The 11,789-nt window shown below is 41.2% G+C and overlaps 1 protein-coding gene across 4 annotated transcripts in view; it reads right to left on the reverse strand.

Moving 5' to 3' along the window:
* The window catches only part of MYO1B (myosin IB), a 117,343-nt gene extending 113,253 nt beyond the window's left edge, over window positions 1-4,090 (reverse strand). For 2 of the 4 annotated variants that reach the window (XM_068948294.1, XM_068948295.1), the window contains exon 1: window positions 3,957-4,081. The gene's annotated coding sequence lies outside the window, so the exon portion shown is untranslated. Of the gene's footprint in view, window positions 1-3,648; window positions 3,809-3,956 lie in introns of those variants that run through there. The other 2 variants (XM_068948293.1, XM_068948292.1) reach the window with 2 other exon arrangements.
* Window positions 4,091-11,789: the final 7,699 nt, after the last annotated feature.

Below are 11,789 nucleotides of genomic sequence, written 5' to 3' on the forward strand. Positions count from 1 at the left end.
AGACAAAAAGATCAACAGTATCTGCACGGTTTTCGCTAAAAGCTCCGCCACTGAATCTTCACATGTAAAAAGACAATTTGGATCATTCTGGCCCCACATCCAGATAGATTAGTCTAAAATCTCAAGTCTGCAGGCAGCTCCAAAAACTCTACTGCTACTTAAAACAAAGCAAAGCAAAAAGTGAGCTTAAATAGCATGGGTTTACAACAGGGTGCTTTAAACTCGGAGCAAAGTATCACAAATGGCAAGAGGCACTGAAAATGGCAATGCAGATGGTAAAAGCACATTCTAGTTCTACTCAAGGAAGAGCCCTGTCACAGGCTGCGCTGGTCCGTGCAGGTCAGGCCACGCACTGCACAGTTATCTGCCTCACAGATATAGCATATGATTGCAGCAAGCATTACATGCCAGTGGCTTTGGGAGGATGGGGTCAGGTACTAGAGGTAAGTAAGCATAGAAGTCACTTGGTTAGAGATTTAAAAAAAAAAAAAAAACACAACAACAACAACAACAGCCCAGAAGGAGACCAAAGTCAAAGATGATGAGAGCGTGCAAAAGAGTTAACTCCCCTCCTGAGGTATGCAAGCTAGGACCTCAGCTAGGGTCACATGAAGTCTTAGTTTATTTGCCCTGTGAGAAGTAGCTCTTCTGTTCAAAGAGAATTCTACTTTTTAGTAAATTAAAATTTTTAATAAATATGACAAAGCACACAGAGAAGTTTTGAGAATCTCACCTTTCTCCTCCCTCACCGCTTCCCCCAAGATGGCAAAAACAGGTAAGTCCAACAGCAAAAAGAGAGGAAGTTCTAGTCCTCACACTTGGTTTGAGCACCGAAATTTGGAGTCATACAAAGCAAAAGAACACAGCTTTCGTAGCCTACAGGCAAACTGGGACACAGATTTAACGGCTGAGTATTTTGAGATTGATACTCAAAGCCACCAGAAAAGGTTCACAAAAATACCCTGCGGGAATTCTAGTACCCTGTTTAACAGCTGCTGCATAGCCTATGGTGAAGAGTCACAGCCCTTTCCACTATCGCATCAGTACAAAAGAAAAAATTTTACTTTTACTTTTTCCTCCGCATTGTGGGAACTGCAGAACAAAAGAAAATTAATATTATTCTTTACTGCTTCTTTATGACAATGCATGCCTTGATGTTAGTTTATACATCAGAAATCAAGCTCTGGTTTCCTTCTTTTTGGAAGATATGAATGGAGGTTACATAAGGGTGTAATAGGAGCTGTTACTTCCTTCCTCAGTTGAAGAGAAAAAGCTGTGGATCAGGTTACAAGGGCTGGTCATCACCACTGCAGCCTTCCTAAAATTTTCCAATAATCTGCCAGCAAATAGAAGAAGCTACTCAGGTACTTTATATTTCAAAGGTAAAAAGGCTGAGAGAATTTAAAAGACTAAGTATATAGCCATTAGGAAAAAAAAAATTATTTTTGTCTTTCAAACTCAGGAAATTCCCCAATGCTTAAAGCATTAAATCACTGAAACCACTATTTTCCATTTCAATTTGTTCTTCATTAGCACAACAAAAAGGATGAATGAAATATAAGGTAAGATTTATAGGACAGTCTGGCATGTGAGCTGCACTAAATATGCTTAGCGCACTGACGGCATGTTTAACTTTGGCCACTACATTAGCATTTGTCCCAGTTGTGAACACACAGAGCAAACGAAAGGAGGAAATGCAGAGTATCCAGATTGGCCTACACTAGCACTAAGCTGTTCTCCAAACTATGTTCCACTTATGCTTTCTTCACCTTCCTCCGATTCCCAAGCCACCACAATTACTGCTGCTGAAGGAAGATGAGATTAGAATCCAGCACTAGGAATTTCTGTTCCCACAGAGCTCAGAGAAACCGGATGATCTCAGAGTATCATGTGAAGAAAGTCCATGACACTTCCATGAGGCAGAATATCTTCAGTACATTGCCAGCAGTTTCTTAAGAGTGCACAGTGGGAAAAATTAATGGCTTTGCTTGTGTCTCCAGTTTCTCTCTCCCACTTCCTCCTCTCATTTGCCAGACTTTCTTTTCCCTTCCCAGAGCACTAGTAGGCTAGTGATGTATGCCTGCCCTTCTAAAGAGAGAGATCATCAAGTCTTACACAAAGCTTAAAAGGGCTAAATTTAACTACCATCCCCTGCCATTGTTTTCTTGCTCGGGTCCTCCCTACAGATGTGATTTGACGAGGTCTCTTTAAAAAGTAAGGTAACAAATTTCTGTGGTCTAAGATGCTTTAATGAGTTCTTTTACCTTTGCCTTGTGGAATGCTCAATCCGTGATGCAAAGCAGAAGCCTTTAACATGTCCATCAAATATACTATCACCACATAGGTGTTTCCAGAAACATATTCTTTCCTGAGGACAGGAGGGAACTTGTGGTAACCTAAAATGCCAGTAATTGCTACACTATGGTAAATGCTGACACGAACGGTGACCACCGTATGTTACTCTGAGAACGATAATAATCTACAACCACTACAACTTAATACAGAATAGACACAGCATAAGCATTGCATAAAACACTAAAACAAAGATGTTCTTGAAATCACGCCTGGGAGAGCTGGAAATAAAAATACATGAAGAGAAAAACGCTGTTACCTTTAATGTGTTTAAAAGCAACCGAGCACTTAAGTCTACTTTAACAGATGGGTCAGACTATTTCTGTTCCCTAACACTGTGCGCTTTGGGGGAAAGCCTTGTTTTTGACACAAGGCTTGACAAAGTGATGATTCAGCTAGAGAAGGATGGGCAGCTTGTTGCCAGCTTTAATTCACAATTAACAATAGGACAGCCGGATATGGGAAACTCATGACTCAACACAAAAATTGCAGAGTCAGCCATTTTACCTTACCTTTCAATTTGCCAGGGGTAATTTCTAATCTGGCTATATATTAAATATCCAGTTACTTCAAAATATGTTTTAAGAGTAGTTAGCCTTTATTTCATTAACATTACATATGTCCCTTAGGACAGTGGCCCTGACCAAATACATAGCAGTTGACTTAATCACATTGATTGAAATCGCAAAGGTTTGAACTCTTCAAAAAAGCTAATTGTATGCATACACATACATATGTACAAGTACATAGGTGATGTGGGAGAGACAAGCGAGTACTGCACTTATGCACTTTTCACACTTTTCCAAAAGTGCTTTGGTACAGCATTGCCAGCCCTGCTTCCTAAAGGCCCTGCTAGCATTGCCATTGCTTTGAATGGGGAGCCCAGCCATTCTCAGGAACAAAGCAATATCCTTCCCCAAAAAACAACCACAGCAGATGTACAACCATGAACAGACGGTCTTAATTGCGAGGCTATACCAAGTCTTCCCTCGGGGAAGCTCCCCGGAACAATGACCCTGCCTTGGGAAGCCCTTCGCCAAGCCTGCTCTCCAATGGCCACCCCACCGCAGAATTTATCATCCCGCTCCAAGTTACCGTTTCTCTCTTCCTACGGTTCGCTCGCCATCGCATACTCTAACCCGTTCCCTTTGAATAAAGGGAAGCCTTGCACACATGGTAATTATTTTAGACAAGAAGAAACAGATGCACGGTCTCCTTCCAGAAAAAACACGCACACTCTTGTTTTAAATGGAAGATCTGGACCATCTCTGCATGTGCGGACCCCAGCACTCATACCTAAATTAAGCCGCCGAGAGCCCGCAGCCATCCGCCAGCTGCTAATTAAAGGCACAACGCCCGCAGCCCGCTCCGAGGCGGCAGTTTTGCCCCGGGGCGCCCCGGCCCCGGCCCCATCCCCGCCGCCCCAGGACGGCGCCGGGCAGCCCCGCACTGCGCTGCGGCGCCCCCTCCCCGCGGCCCCGCACAAAGGGGGCGGCCGGGGGCTGCCCCTGGCCCTGCGCCCGGCAGGCGGCGGCTCCCCTCGCCGAGCGCCCCGCGGCCCCGCACGACAAAGGGCGGCGGGGCGGGCAGGGGCCGAGCCGTACCTCTGCTCCCGCCGGCCGGCGGGCGCTCCGCGGCGTCCCGGAGGCAGCGCAGCCCCGACGCCGACGCTGCCCTGCGCGAGCCGCGGGCAGAGCGAGGAGCGGCCGCGGCCCCGGCCCGGCCCGGCCCCCCCGCCCGCACCGCCCAGGGGCGGAGGCGCCGCCCGCCCGCCCCGCCGCCTCCGCCCCGGGCTCGCAGCGCCGCCCGGCGGGCCCCAGCCCCTCCGCGCCCCCCCGCGCCCCCCAAACACACGCCGCATTCAGCTCTGCTCCCTCTCCCGCTCGCCCTTTTACCAGCTTTCCCGAAGCCCTTCCATACTTTCAGCAAGAAAGCCAGACGCCCGCAAGTAAGGATCCTCCACGCTTAATTTTCTTGCCGTTTTGCAAAGAAGGGGATTGATTCACTTGACTGTGTTGTTATAGCTTGTACAGCTCGACCTGTAAGTATCTACATTTCTCCAGTTGTAAGCCACTATCTATTGTTTTCTGCTTTTCCATCTGTATATTTCACCTTTAGCCTTCAAAAACTAAACACAAACAGAAATTGACACATTTTAGCAAGAAACTGAACATCCCTGACTACATTTCTGCAATAATGTTCTCAGCACCTCCTCAAAACATGCCAGCATTTTTCAGTGCAAGCATCCAAAAGTATTTTCAGCAAGCTTTGGCACATGATATCTACCCAATTCTGCCTCGGATAAGTGCATAGCCACCAACAAAGTAGGGCCACTACCCCATGGCATGAAAAAAAGCAATTAATTTAAGCGCTATGTTCATATAGACTGTGACTATGTATCACTGTCACAGCCATTCCCTGGCCTGACACTGGGTCTGAGGGAAGGTAAGCAGACCACACACTCACCCTCCACTCCCATAAAAACTCCCCAATGTACAGGTGAGACAGGGGAGCAGTTAGCTCTATTACACACACAGACACACACAGACACACACAGACACACTTCCTGGCAAAATACCCAACATCAACAGTTTCACTGCATGTGCTTTTTCCCAAGGAATATTACCGTTTTATCTTTCATTATAAAAGTAGGCTGTCATGATACCAGTATCTACCCAAATGACATATAAAAAGAACTACTATAAAAAAAATTGCAGAAGCAGTTGAACATTTTGCATTGCTCACTAAGTATTCCAATAGTTAGTAAGACTGCAGTATTACATTGATATACTAGAGAGACTGAAAGGTAAATACAACTTTTTCTATTTATGCCTATGTACCTCACTTCCTTCTCAGACAATTGAAAAGAGCTGAACTGCTGAACTGTTTCCTAGATGGGTTGTTTTTAAATAGCAATAAGCTTTAATTCAATTATACATTAATTCTGTCTTTGATATATAGGAGTGAAGATTACATGAACTGTAGGCACATAACCAAAACTCTGAAGTATGTAGTAGAAATCCAGCTTACATGACCAGATGTGGATGCAATGTGATCCAAACCACACAGAAAAGATGTAAAATGTTTTAAGAGCCTGTTCATGTTAAAATACTTCTCCACTTATTTCAAAGTATATTTTATATTTTCAGCTACATATGAGATTCCTTGATAGTCCTTCTGCATATATAAAGAGATTATAGTCACACACATGATCTTTCAAATCTGTAACCATACCAGTCTCCACTCCATCTCCTCTTGATTCAGATCAAGAAAGAAGACATCTCATTATCTGTGCTTACTCTGGGGTGATTTTGCATTCTCACTCTTTATAATATGTGAATTAGCAGTCTGTCACTATATCTTACACTCTTTGCTTTGCTTTGCCCTGGCTTAATAAGAAACATTGATCCTGAAATCTGTTTTCTTTTCCTAAAGCAAGTTAATGCAATATAAAGGGTATCACAACTCAAACTTAGATTTTGTTTCTTTTTACTACATCTACTGGACTACAGTAATTACCACTAATATAACAATATAACCTGGAGTAAATGGAAAAAAAAAATCTAAACTAAAAGACATGCCAGGTCACAGATGGGGAATCAGATATATCAGTAAGAGACTGGGAGTTCTTTTCTTTCAAGAACATAGGCAAGGGCTCATTTTTAAGGCCAAATGGTACATCCTTGACCATATAAGAGATCAGGCATAATCTATACTCAATACACATTCTCTTTTAAATGCTAAGAATCACCTAGAGGATATTTAAGGGGAATTCCTAACTACACTAAATCATTCAATGTCCTTCCTCTTTAGAGTGCCCGTGTTGTTCTAAAGGGGACATGAGCTGAGGCTGCATTTGACAATAGCTCACAGCAGTTTCAGAGAGAACAGGTAAAAGGGGCTGTATGACTGTTTCGTAGTTCCCAAATCACAGGCTCACCAGATGCTCTGATGGACATCTTCATAAATCAGCAGAGCTCTGATTAATAACAAGCAGCAGCTGCACATTTACAGTTTTTTCTTTCTGTCTTTTTTTTTTTTTTTAATATTTCCACAGACTAAAGTTTGCTTTGTCAGCCAGAACCAACAAGAATACAGAAGTATTCCTGCCATGCGATCTGCTTAACGCAAAAAATAAAAACAACCCCCTGCCACATACACATAGAAGGAGAGACCACAGAGCCATTCTGCCTGCTTTATACCACTTTCCACAAGGAGAATTGTCAGGTATCCTTGGGCAAGCTATCCCATGGGAACCTTGTCACCCATCTGCTAAGGGCACCTCATGCCTCCACTTGCCTTTGGGTAGCATCCTGCAGTCTGGAGAGGGCACACCTCCCCAGAGCTAACAGGCTTCTCCCTTAGCAGAGTGGATATTTTGAGTTATTAGTCACTCCCGTGGTTAAAGTTTTGACCCTGGCAAAACAAAATCCAGTCAGCGTTAACCCTGAGGATTTACTTCCTCAGTTATTCACCAGCTACTGAGTCTGCCCTACAATGTGGTAGTACCAACCTCAGCTACTGTGTTGCTTTTCTCCCTTGGTTCCCCTAAGGGGCCCTCTCCTGGTCTCTGTCCCCAGTAACCCATCAAAAACATATCCCTACACAGAGAACTTATTAACAACAAAGAATAAATGTTTTGCTTTCCACAGCAGATTAAACAGTCTCACAAAGCAGTGAAAATAGTGTCACTGTGGTTGGTCCAGTCTATCTCTATAATCTCCGATTTATGTAAAATTTTTGTAAATTTTAAACATGCATACCCTGCAGGTTACAAATCTTTTTCTGAAAAGCAACATAAGCTTAGAAGAGATTTTTTAAGTTCTGTCCTGAAGAGGGATGGGCTATAGTTTCGTGATTACAGCATTAAGGTCTACAGCTTCACAAGCCAGGTAAGTCAGATACAGAAACAACTGTAAAAATAGACATTGCTGAGATTGCAAGGGCAAAACTGTGGAGATTTAGGGTCCCCTTTTGATTGATAGACAATTGTACACACAACAGTTCTTAGATTTGTTTATGGCAGTATCTGCCAACTGGAAGAATACTAGTTAATGCCTAAAGTATTTCTTAGCTAACTTTACTGAGAAAAGGAGGCAAAGCATGCCTGAACCAGCCACGTTAGAGAACAGAAACACAACTATTATGAACTATAATTTTACTGCCTGTCAGTACTTACAACAGAGGAGCATAGTAGTCCAATCTCAATCATACTCATGGCTCTAGGATGAGCTTAAATCACTGGAAATACCGAAACATCTGATATATAATTAGATAAAATTGGCTGTGAGGTAGAGGTGTTCTCAAATGCATTTTAACAGTTTATTATTTAACATTTATGCAGTTAAACAACATAATAATTAACAAATCAATACTAAAAAAATGTATTTATTAATTATTATTGCCTCTCCATTGTAAAAAAAAAAAGAGAGAGAGAGAGAGAGAGAGAGAGAGAGAGAGAAAGAGAATACAAAACCAATCCTCTTTTTTCTTAGTCTGTCTTTCTGAGACCAAGGATAGTTACTGATTGTCATGATTTATCATTTCATATATGCTTGGATATAAAATTATCTTATATGGAGAGAGAAACCAAATATGTAGACCATATTATTCCTATTGATAAATGGGAAAACTGAGTCACCAAAAGTAACTCGCCCAAAATAAGATAGCACATCCTTGGCAGAGCTGAAAACACACCTTAGCTATCCATACTTCTGATCTCATACTTAGCTGCAAGACCAGGTTTATTCATTTTTCCTGTATTCAGTGAGAAAATTCTGCACGCTCATGAAACGTTGCAATTATACCTATGTTCTAGGTCAGTGGGACTGAGTGCATACTAGAAGATTATAGAAATATACTCTACAGTAGTTTTAATACTTTTCCAACTTTCCAAAATCAGCACTCATAAGACAACTACAGGAAATCTTGATCTAAGACTGAGCACACGGATTTAACGATAAGCGTCTCTGGCTTCTTTGTCATGGAAAATGGCCACAGGTTTGAGCACTGTCTGCACACCAGTACAACAAGCTGCTGATGGTCTGGAGAATTCCAGTTTCGTGACTCAAAAACTGGAAAGCAAGGAATTTACATTAATGCAGCTCATCAAGCCCTTGAGTGAATCCTTAAAAGCATAATTTAGGGAGGGAAAAGCCAACTGCATTGTGAGATTCAAAAACTGATATGGTAGTAGTAAAGATTAAGTGACAGGGGAAAAAATCTTCACTTTAAAACCACGAAACATTAGGAGAACAGTCTCTTTGTGTACTAAAAGACAGACACCACTGGTAAAATATTTGCACTGCAAGCTCTGTGCATACAGTAAAATACCTCCTGAAAAGATTTGTGGTAGGGTAATTATGGATATTTTCCCCATTCTATATATTTTTAATAGAACTCTTTGCTTTTGTATTGTATGTGTTTTTGTGGATTCCCAAGCACAATACATGACTGGTTCATGATGAAGCTGCACATTACTGAGATTTCTAATCACACTTAACAGCTGTCTGTGGTGATTCTCCTCCTCACTTGCATTGCAACATAGCAGTGAGATGTCTGTGTGCCATATATGGTCATCTGTTCTCGAGGACTCTGGTTAAAAGCCATGCATTTTCTTGGATTATGGATATTTGACTAGGACTATTATTGCAAACAAGATTACCTAACACAAGTGTTGTTCAGATGGAACTGTAGTTATATATAAACTTGTTTTTAAGAGTAAAATTTCTCTTCCCATTTTTTCATCACAATGAATATACATTTCTTTTTAATTATGTATGATTCTCTCACCTGTGTGATTCTCTTAAAGAAGAGTTTAAACAGGAAATGACTATGTAAGTCTTAGGCTGTGGATTCGAAACCTTTCTGACTCCAAACAAAAGCACAGACAGATGGAGTACTCTGCCAAACTCTTTGTTAACTCTTTGCCATTCTATGAATGGTAGCAACAATGGGAGCCATATAAATAATGAGAAGAAATGCGGCGTGGAAAAATAAATGGCTGAAGAACTCAGCAACAAAATGTTTCTAGAAGTTCCATCTTAATCATTTTGTAAGCCTGAGAGCCTTCCTGTCCTGCTAGCTAAAGAAAAAAGATCAACTTATCTGGGGCACATAAGGACAATTTTTTCTTCCAACTTAATTGCAAGAAAAGTCTGTGGAAGGTAACCCAGCTCTGATGGATATGACTCCACATGCCAGACAGATGTTGCCAGCATCAGGGTTCTTCCCATATTCCCCAAATGTTAACTACTCATTGGAGATTATGTATGTTTTTATATGCAGGGAAGTAGCAATTTCTTTGTTCTCCAGCCTTATTGCAACATAGTGAACCCTTTAGGAGTGCAGACTGCTGCCAACAAGAGGCAAATTAATAACATATGTATATGCTGCGTTTCTGCTTGCCATCACAGGTGAATGCAGCACTTGTAAAAGATGCTATTGGCAGCCTTCCTGAAGCAAAGATCTTGAATCTAGTCTCATCTGCACCAGCATGAACCAAATGCAATTCTACTACAACAAGCAAGGCTACAGCGATGCAACTGATGTCTCAGCCAAACTTGTACCTCTATCCAAACAGAAATAAAGCAAGTACATCAATGAAACTTTCCTCTACATTGCCCTATTAACACACCTTCAATTCAATTACTAAAGCTATTCCACCACCGGTTGAAATCCAAGAACATGCTTCACTAAGTGTCAACAGATTCATCACTAATCTTCCTGTCAAAGTATAACTTAAATCAACACTTCCAGCATTCACTGGTCATTTATAAGTTAACTATTCTCTGTAAATATTATGTTGTGTAATATATAGATTGTCGTCTTTACACAAATAAAAATGCAAACATTATAATCAAATTCTACATATTTATGGGTTTTGGTCCTATTCACGTATTGTTCTATACTACATATTACCAACCATTTGCATTCATAGATCTCATCAATAGATGGTAATAGTCTTCATTTTCTACAAAACACCCACTTTGTTATTCTATATTCGCTCTTTAAGGAACATAGTATTATTTTAGTAAGTAATAAATCATCCTTATTTCCAATATTGGTTTAACTAAAAAAAGCCCTACAACTTTTTGAAAGGCTGCAACAGCTTACAGTTCAGTGAAATGCATAAATCTTGTTTATGTTTAAATACTATTCCTAAGTATGTGCTTCCTTGAAGTAGAGGAACTGAGCTTTGAACATTGAAAGTACACTCTATAAAATCTGTAACAGCTGCTTAACAAAGATCACTATTTTTGTCCCTCAAACAGAGGCTCAGAGTTGTGGCTTAACTTTCCATTGCCACGGGTATCGTGCCCACTCCCAACATTAGGTAAAAAGGAAAGGACATAAATTAAAGCACTGTGCCAAGCAAGGAAGATCTGCAGAATCCAGACCCAATGGTTTTGCTGTTTCATGAGATGTTATTATCCAGCAGACCACAACAGTTGTAAAGGTTGCTTCTCATGTACATAATTAGAGGTATTTCTAACTGACACTTACTGAGCATGCAGACTGGCTACTTGCTTTAGACAGCCCTGAGCAAATATTAATTGAAACCATCACTAGGACATGCTATATCTGAAGTAACTAAAGATGTTCAGTTGGCTTTGGACTAAATTACCCAACAGCTTCCATACAGAATAAGCTCATTCATGAAAGAAACTGATTTACGGCTTTAATATGACATGCAATTACAAAGGGCTCACACATGATCCTATGGTTTCTGTGATGATTCTCTTTAAGAGAGCACAACCGAGACAGCAAGAAAATGGCAAGAAAACTGCTGTTTTATCTATATAATTTGTCTGTGAGCTCTGAAGTACCCAGCTAAGGGCAAAGTTACTCTCAGTGCTTTAAAATTTGATGAAAGAAGGGTCCTGAGAGGAAGAGATAAAGGAATCTTTCCTCCAGCACATCATCCTCCTTCCCAGGAGCCAGTGAAATTTTGACTCCTTGTACTTAGCAGAGGGTAAAGGATTTCTCCTACCATGCATCTTAGAGATGCTGATGAGCAGGTGGGGAAAAAGGGTGTCCAGCTCTCCTCTCCATCTCGTTTGCTTCTTAGGCCTCTAGAGAAAGAATGAGAAAAGTCCAGAGTGGTCAAAGTTATTTGCTGTATTGCCTCTTACATTGAGCAGTTGTGTCAGCAGGGGCAGTGAGAGAAACACTTTCTTTGTAGGATGCATGATTAGGGTTACTACACCATACTTTACAGGTTTAGTAGTTTAGCATCATATTAAGCCTGCTGTCAAAGTCAATGATGTGTTGGCAAGGCCAAAAAATTGAGCATGTTATTAAGGACATGGGACAACAAGCCATGTGGAAAAAAAAAATCAGTAGAAAAGTGTATACTGAGGGCCTGAATAATATTTGATTTAAGACCTCGAAAGGAACACTCGTAGCTTGAAAGTTTCTGTGATTTGATTGAAGGA

This window comes from Struthio camelus, chromosome 6, assembly GCF_040807025.1.
Source record: "Struthio camelus isolate bStrCam1 chromosome 6, bStrCam1.hap1, whole genome shotgun sequence".
NCBI lineage: Eukaryota > Metazoa > Chordata > Aves > Struthioniformes > Struthionidae > Struthio > Struthio camelus.